The sequence below is a fragment of the Lycium barbarum genome, chromosome 5 (assembly GCF_019175385.1).
Source record: "Lycium barbarum isolate Lr01 chromosome 5, ASM1917538v2, whole genome shotgun sequence".
In the NCBI taxonomy this organism is placed as follows: domain Eukaryota; kingdom Viridiplantae; phylum Streptophyta; class Magnoliopsida; order Solanales; family Solanaceae; genus Lycium; species Lycium barbarum.
The window spans coordinates 210,471-219,225 of NC_083341.1; positions in this window are offsets into that span (position 1 = coordinate 210,471).

Consider the following 8,755-nt stretch of genomic DNA (forward strand, 5'->3'; position numbering starts at 1 on the left):
TTCTTCTTCTTTCGGGACAGAAATGACGAAAATATTGTTCAATTCCGTCAAGAATATATTTTAATTCCACGAATATTTATATTTTTTAGATGCGTTCATTTCTTTTTGGTTTGATCATTTGGAATCAAGAATTTACTGGTCCGAATTATTTAAATTCGCGTCGTAAAGGACTGACTAAGGGAAAACCTACATACTATAGGTTCATTAGAATCGCTTATTATAACACCGTACATGATATTTTGGGTAGAATTCACAAATAATTACTTTTCGATTCTTGTATTGAAAAATAATCGTTATTCTACCGTTTCTACAAGTGAAACTTCACTATATTATCATGTAACTCACTGTACAATGTGATTATTTCTTAAAGACGACAAACAGTGACTAATTGAAGCTATTTCTTCATAGTTTTCTCATGTGTCTCTTTCTTACCCTCTTAGTTCAACAACCCAAAAAAGTACACTAATACATTGCTAATGGTTAGGGCTGTTCACGGTTTTAGTTAAAACCAAAACCAAATTGAATAAAAAAATCGACATTTGATTTGGTTTGGTTTGATTTGGTTTTAAATTTTAAAAACCGATAATATTTGGTTTGGTTATGATTATATTAAAAAATAACCGAATAAATAACCGAATCAAACCGATAAATTATATACATAAATTTTATAATTATTTATATGTATAATATTAGTTTTTCATAAATAATTATAAATATTTTATACTTTTTAATCATTAATTTGATTTTTGGTCTACTTATTTCACATGATTGTTTAAGGCCCATGTTTTTAAGAATATGTCCAAGCTCATGTCTTTAAGTCTTTTAACTAAGTGTTAAGTGTAAACCTACTAACAGAAGCTCATGTTAGAGTCTAATGTCTTTAACTTAAATTTTTAGCCTTTCTTTGTCAGCCATTTGATTTTAGGTTGTTTCTTTTTTTTTTTCCCCGAATTTATACCTTTCTTTTTTCTTGCCTGAATGAGTCCTAAATTTCTAATATTTTTCATGTGAAAAGGACAGAGGTTGTAGATTTGGAGGTTCCTATAGAAAATACTTCAGTAACATCAGCATTTGCTGCAACTCAAGCACATGGTAATGCCCTAATACTTCTTCCGTGGGTAATCCTCCTAAAAGGCAGAAAAGAACAACTCTTTGTAGTCGAGACCCTAGCCTTAGGGATAATGATAGAAAAACATCTGAAGTTTGGGATCATTACACAAAGTGTTTTTAATAAAATGGGAGAATTGAGGACAAAATGCAAGTATTGCCCCAAAGTTTGGAATCATTACACAAAGTTTTTTTATTTCATATATTTTCATTTTAATTTTAGGTAGTCTTTATGTTTAATTAATATGTATGTTTGTAACAACAACTAAAAACTCCTATGCTCTACTTTATTTTCAGGTATGTGTATTAAGATGACAAAAATGGTGCAACCACTACTTAGTTAGTTTTTAGCTCTATATGTAATAATTTAGCAACTTTGAGTAACTTGAGTATGACACTATCACTAATAGTGAAAATATTTCTATGATGTATGTTCCACCTTAAACAATAAATAAAAGTTATCGTTTGAACAAAAAAAAAAAGACATGTCTTTTTCAACTTTTTAATGTTTTACTGATAAGTCTCATGGCTGCTAGTCATAAACCGAAAAATCCAACCAAACCGAACCAAACCGACAATAACCAAACCGGTGGTTATTATTTTATTTGGTTTGATTATGATTTTAGACATTTAAAAACCGACTAAATTGGTTTGATTATGATTTTAATCAATAACCGACCCAAATCGAACAATGAACATCCCTACTAATGGCCAAATATACATTAGTGGTGGCAACTTAACAGTAAACTTATCATTTCCGCATTGACTAAGCTTTACTTTTGTTATTATATCTTTGAATTTGAATTATAATATCCAAACTTTCTTTCTCCTAGGTAAGAAGAGGCAGTCATGAGTAGCTGAAGCAGGCCTGCTTAGCTTATTTATTATTTGCTCATGGTCTTGCTTCTATTTACACTTACTTTATCTGTTATTTTTTGTAAATAAAACTTCCCTGAAGACCATTTTGGTAAATTAGCATTTAGGCTGCTGACGTTGTGTATGCATCTTTTGTTCGGGCTGCTTTTTGACGTGGGGCCCACTTAGATTTCTTTCTCCTATATATAAGAAGAGGCAGTGAGTAGCTGAAGCAGGTATGTCTTCGTTGACATTCCTTCTTAGTAATACGTCCAAATTATACCTTTAAAATAGGAGTAAAGCAGTCATTTTTTTAAATATAGAACTCAACGAGGTTGAGGTCGAATCTCATAGAGAATATGATGAAGAAATATACTTACTAAGTGTAACGCTCGGCTATTAGTCTATATTTCTAGGGAAAAGGGATAATAATGATTGGTTTGACGTTTGTTAACTAATTTCTCGCTAATTATTGTTAAAAAGATAATCTATTGATAAAAGGACTAAGGTTGTGGTTCCAAAGGAAAGTAATGCATTTGGGTATCGATTCCACTAATTTATATGTTTAAGTGTGATAAACAATGGGTTGCTTGATTTTACCAAAAGTCTTTCAACCAAATTAGTAAACTTCATTACTAAGCTTTTCCAAGCCTTAGAATGTTACAAATTTGAATCCCCATTTTTAGCTTCAAGTAGCTTTCCTGTTCGTAGCTCAAGCTATTAGATGGGATTTAAAGCCCAAAATTCTTGCTATTAACTCTTTTCCTAACCCTTACTTTCTTTTCCAAGCAAAGTAAGATTATTTAGGCACAAATAATGTTGGCCACGATTAAATGACATTAAAGCTTGGAGAGTTGATAGAAAATACCTTTAACATACAAATGTAGATGAAATATAAAAATTCAATCACATAACTAACACATTTGGTCTCACAACGTTAGCTAACTGGTTTAGCTACTCATGTTCATTACATACAAAGCAATGATAAAAAGAATATTCGTAAAGCCTACAATGATTAATGGAAGATGATGACAAAAGTGAAAGATTTTCTTTGAAAACTTCAACCACCACTATTCAATGCTCTAAATGCTAAAAGACAACAATAATGTCTGTCTAAGGAATATTCAAAGATGTTCACAAAAACCTAGGCAAGAGTATTTATAGAGGGAGAACAAAAGGTACAAAAATTGCCTAAATAACGACATGCGGCACCAAGTATGCGTTCGTAGCATGAGTATGTGACCGCATCTGGAGTTTGCGGTATCACATGTACTCCGCAATCTGGTGCAATTTGTCTAATTCACTGGTTGCTCGGAGCTGGAGTATGCGACCGCATATTGGAGTTTGCGGTGCCGCATATTGCTTCGCATCTTGTTATATTTTTGAAAACTCTCTGTTGATTCGTGTAAAGAACTTGGGACCGCATCTCCACTTTGTGGTGCCGCATCTCTACTTTGCAGTGGCGGCATCTCCTAGTCTTGCTTCTATTTACACTTACTTTATCTCTTATTTTTTGTAAATAAAACTTCCCCGAAGACCATTTTGGTAAATTAGCATTAAGGTTGCTGACGTTGTGTATGTACCTTTTGTTCGGGCTGCTTTATGACGTGGATCCACTTACATTTTTTTGCGCGGATTGCCCTTCTTTTTGGGTGGTCTTTAAATTTTGCCCCTTATATTTGTGGTCTTTAAATTATGTCCCTCATATTGCTGGTCTTTAATTTTTGCCCTTCGCACTGCAACACTGAGCGTTCACGCAGAAATCATGAGGTTCTGAGTTCGAACCCCCGCTCAAGCATAAATTAAAAAAGAAAACTGCAAGGCGAGGTTTGGGTCGCGTGTATGCCGGACTCGGCATAAACTTATGAAGGAATTACCAAAGTTATGCCGGACCCGGCATACTCATGCCTTATGGGCAAACTTGGCATAAGTATGCCGGGTCCGACATAACTTTGGTAATTCCTTCATAAGTTTATGCCGGGTCCGGCATAACTTTGAGATCTCATGTCAACTTTTTACAGATTTTTAGTGACATCAAAATGCTCTATTAAAATTCAAGTGGTTTTTGTGTCAATGTGACCTAAAGACTTTCTTTGCTACATTTCCTGTATTGGATATATTATAATTGCTCTTGTTAATATATTATGGGGTAGTGTTAGAAAAGAGTAGTTGTCGTGATTTTGTTCCATTATATCTAAGCCTAGTTTTTCATGAGTATTAACACTATGATAATTGTTGACAGCATTTGCATGACGATGAGTGGAAGAGGCCACGCACAAAGTTTTTACCATGAAGCCTTTTAGTTCTGTAATAATATTGGAAGGAGGACAATGAAATTCTTCCTAGGTACCCTCATCCGGTGGGGGCATACTTTTAATAGGCAAAATTTTATGCCGGACCAGGCATAAACTTGTGAAGGAATTATCAAAGTTATGCCGGACCCGACATACTTATGCCAAGTCTGCCCATAAGGTATAAGTATGCCGGGACCGACATAAGTTTGGTAATTCCTTAACAAGTTTATGTCGTTAGGGGCATACCTTTAATGGGCAAACTTTTATGCCGGATCCGGTATAAACTTGTGAAGGAATTACCAAAGTTATGCCGGACCCGGCATACTTATGCCAAGTCTGCCCATAAGGCATAAGTATGCCGGGTCCAGCATAACGTTGGTAATTCCTTCACAAGTGTATGCCGGTGGGGGCATAGCGAATTTAAACTCTCCCTTGCAATTTTTTTTTAAAATTTTGATTGTGTGGGGGTTCGAACCTGGAACCTATGGGGTTTAGCCGAAGGGCAAAACTTAAAGATTTCAAATATGAGGGGCAAAATTTAAAGACCACCCCAAAAGAAGGGCAATTCTGCGAATTGCCCCTCAACGATTGCCCTTATTCGGGGGCAGTCCAATTGCTGGTCTTTAATTTTTGCCCTTCGCCTAAAAATCTCTGAGTTCTGGGTTTGAACCCTCGCTCGGTCAAAAATTAAAAAACAAAAATCGCAAGGCAAAGTTTTCCTTAAGGTAGCATACTCTAACTTAAGGCAGGGCAAACTCTGCCTTGCGATTTTTTTAATTTTTGACTGAACAGGAATTCGAACCCGAAATCTCAAAATATTTTCGGTCACTTTTTTAAACGAAGGGCAAAAATTAAAGACCAGTGCCTTTGAAGTGCAATCCGCGCAAAAAATTGGGGCTTCTTCCCACTGGTAATCATATAATATCATAGTCAAATATTTCACATGTGTAAGTCATGAGTGTTTACCCCGAATTTGGGAAATCAATTGAATTTGTATGCGGGTATAGGATATGTGCTTGGATCTTGATATATGTTTGATAGTGGAAAATAAGCGTGTGCGTATTTAGTAATAAAACGGCTAATAACGATAATTTGCTCGATTTGCTATGGACATGAACATGTAGAAGCTATGTTTAATACTTAATGGAAGAAGCACAATATAAATGGAAACAAGTGGCCTTGGCCGGATCAGATATTGAGGGAGAGAGATTGTGTATATGAGCTCTTTTATTATAAATGTTCTTGGAAAGTAAATGAGTCAACCCTTACAAAGGAGGGGGATGTGCTCTATTTATAGTGGTGCCTCTATGGGCCTCTTCCCATACAAATGATTAGAATAATAATAAAAAGGACAGCTCTGAGCAGATTTGGTGGGATTAGGTTGGCCGTACGATCTGACGCACGCATGGTTGGTGGTTGACCATGGCAGGACGCTATCGACGCGTGGCAACCGCGTAACGGATCTCCCGGATCAACGGCCATGACCAAAACGGACTAACAGCCAGGATCTCCCAGACTAACGGCCACGATTTCCCGGACTAACGGCCACAATTTCCCGGACTAACGGCCACGATTAAACGGACCAACGGCTATGATCAAACAGACCAGCGGCCACGATCAATTCGGACCAACGGCTATGATCAAACGGACCATCGGCTACGATCAATTCGGACCAACGGTCACGAATGCTCGGGTCACCGGGCTTGGTCGTTCCAATGACGAAGAAGGCAGATCAGTCGGTACCCTCGCTCCAACGGTTTGCCTCGCATCCGGTTTTTACCGTATACAGATAGCCCCACACTTCCCGGATCTCCGATCTATCGGAGTAACGGGGAGTGGATAACTTCCGAAACCGGTGGCCCTGTCAACTCGTCGTTACCTTCTTATTTCTTCGTTTTGAATGTTTGCCATTATTTTTGTCATGATCGTTGGTCCGTTTTAGGACAGGTCGACTCATAGTCGTTAATTCACCGTGCCCGTGGGACTTATCCGATGTTTCATAAGTTCAGATGTCTCCGAATTACGATAGGCAGTTTCTTTAGGGTCGGTATTTTTTCCACCTTGGCAAAGTTTTTGATGTAGCAGTCCCCGTTTTGGGGGAATTTGCCGAGCTTTGGCTTGGGTCATTGTGACCTTGTCGCCTTTGTTGAATTTCGGGCACAATCCTCGATATAGAGTATGTGAGTGGGGCAGTGCCGGAATACGGCGGTTACCATCGGGGCGAAGTCCTTTTAATAGAAAGACACCCAAGATTTTGTTATACCAGCTTTTGATAACTTTGCGTTTGCAAAATGTTTGTACATATGAGAATTTTAATTCCTTCTGCCTTTGCTGTAGCAAATATACAACGGGACATGATTCGTTACGATCGTTTGGTCCTTACATCGAAGGCTATGGCCGGTGACCGGGCCTTAGTTTTGCCGTAGCAAATGCTAAATGAGACACGATTCATTATGATCGTTTGGTCCTTACATTGGAGGTTATGGCCGGTGACCGGGCCTTAGTTTTGTCGTAGCAAATGCTAAATGGGACACGATTCATTATGATCGTTTGGTCCTTACACCGAAACCTAATGCAGAAGGTCCGGTTTTGATTTGTTGAGCTCCTCCGTTTTCCACTAACCGGGGTAAACCTCGATGTGGGTATAAGTCCCCTAGTGTTTATCCGAGCTGCAAGATCAGGCGAGCGCTATCAAGTCCCCACTCGTAGGCCGTGACCCCGAGTTCCCGGCCGTTTGTCCTTAATTTTGTTAAGTAACACGTTATACTTGTTGCCTCATTAAAAACCTTGTCGAAAAACCCATTTTGGGACAAAACCGTACTAAGGAAAAGAGTGCAACACGCGTTTTCAGACCTAGATCCTAACTTTATCCGGTACTTGACTTCCTGCAAAAAAAAAAAAAAGGTTGGACATGAGGTGTCCATACCTTAGCAGTAATATCCCTTCAAATGAGCCACGTTCCGGTTGTTGCACAATCGTTGCCCGTCCACGGATTCCAGCTGACACGATCCTTTGCCCGTTACCTCGGTTATCTTGTACGGTCTTTCCCAGTTCGGACCCAGTTTTCCTCCGTTGGAATTCTTGGTGCTCAAGGTATCTTTCCGAAGCACCAAGTCCCCAACTTAGAAATGTCAAAAATTGGCTCTCCGATTGTAGTACCTTTCCATTCTCTGCTTCTGGGTTGCAATACGGACCAACGCGTTTTTGCGAAGTTCATCCGTGAGATCGAGTTTCACAGCCGTGGCCTCCTCGTTTGACTCCTCGGTGGTATACCTGAACCGGGGACTCGGCCAGTTTATCACCCCCGCCCGGAGAAATGACTCGGGCCATCCCTTGATTTTTCCGACTTGAAGCTTGGTTTTCGAGAGTATGGCCGATACCTTTCCCTCGATGGTCTGGCCTCCGGTTCGTAATTCTTTCGTGATCTCTCCGAGCTTTTGTTCATTTTTACGGGCCCCGGGGGAAGCTCGAGGTGGTCGTCCTCTATCCGAATTTTTGATTCGTATCGGTTATGGACATCCGCCCAGGTCACAGCCTCGTATTCCAGCAAGCTTTCCTTTAATTTGAACGAAGCCGTCGAGCTCTGAACATTGAGCCCCTTTGTGAAAACTTGTGCGACCCATTCCTCCGGAACCGGGGGGAGCTCCATTCGTTCCCTTTGGAACCGGTTGACAAATTCACGCAATAGCTCCTTATCTCTTTGGGCTATACGGAAAATATCCGCCTTTCGAGCCTGCACCTTTTTGGCTCCGGCGTGTGCTTTTATGAAGGCATCGACGAGCATTTCGAAAGAAGTGATTGAATGCTCGGGCAGATGATCGTACCAAGTCAATGCTCCTTTTGACAGAGTTTCCCCGAACTTTTTCAGCAACACAGATTCGATTTCATCATCTTCCATATCATTGCCTTTTATATCACAGGCGTATGAGGTCACGTGTTCGTGAAGGTCCGTTGTGCCGTCATATTTTTGGATATCCGGCATTTTGAACCTCTTCGGGATCAATTTCGGAGCTGCACTCGGAGGAAAAGGCCTTTGGATGTACCTCTTTGAATCCGGCCCTTTCAAGATAGGCGGAGCCCCCGGGATTTGATCCACCCGAGAATTGTATGTCTCCACCCTTTTTTCGGTCGAGTCCACCCGCTTCGCCAACGTTTCGAGCATTCTCAGAACCTCGGTGGATGGACCAGCTCCGGAGCCATTGCTTTCAACCATCCGTGCCTCATCTTTTCTGGGTTCAGCAACACTCTTCGCCTTTTCCGGGGTCGTTTTATCTCCTCCGTTCTGCAGCTGGGCTATTGTGATTCCCTGTTCGGCAATCGCCGCTCTCTGTCCTGCAACATTTCAAAAATTAAACGCAAGTCAATATTATCATTCGGGGTATCTGGTTCTTTCCGGACTTGTGTCCCAGACAAAGTAATTGAATTGTTAGTATTTAAAGGGTCAGTGGGGTTTGGCAATCCTCGTGGCCCGCTGCCTTCATTTTCGGCCACGATCTCGT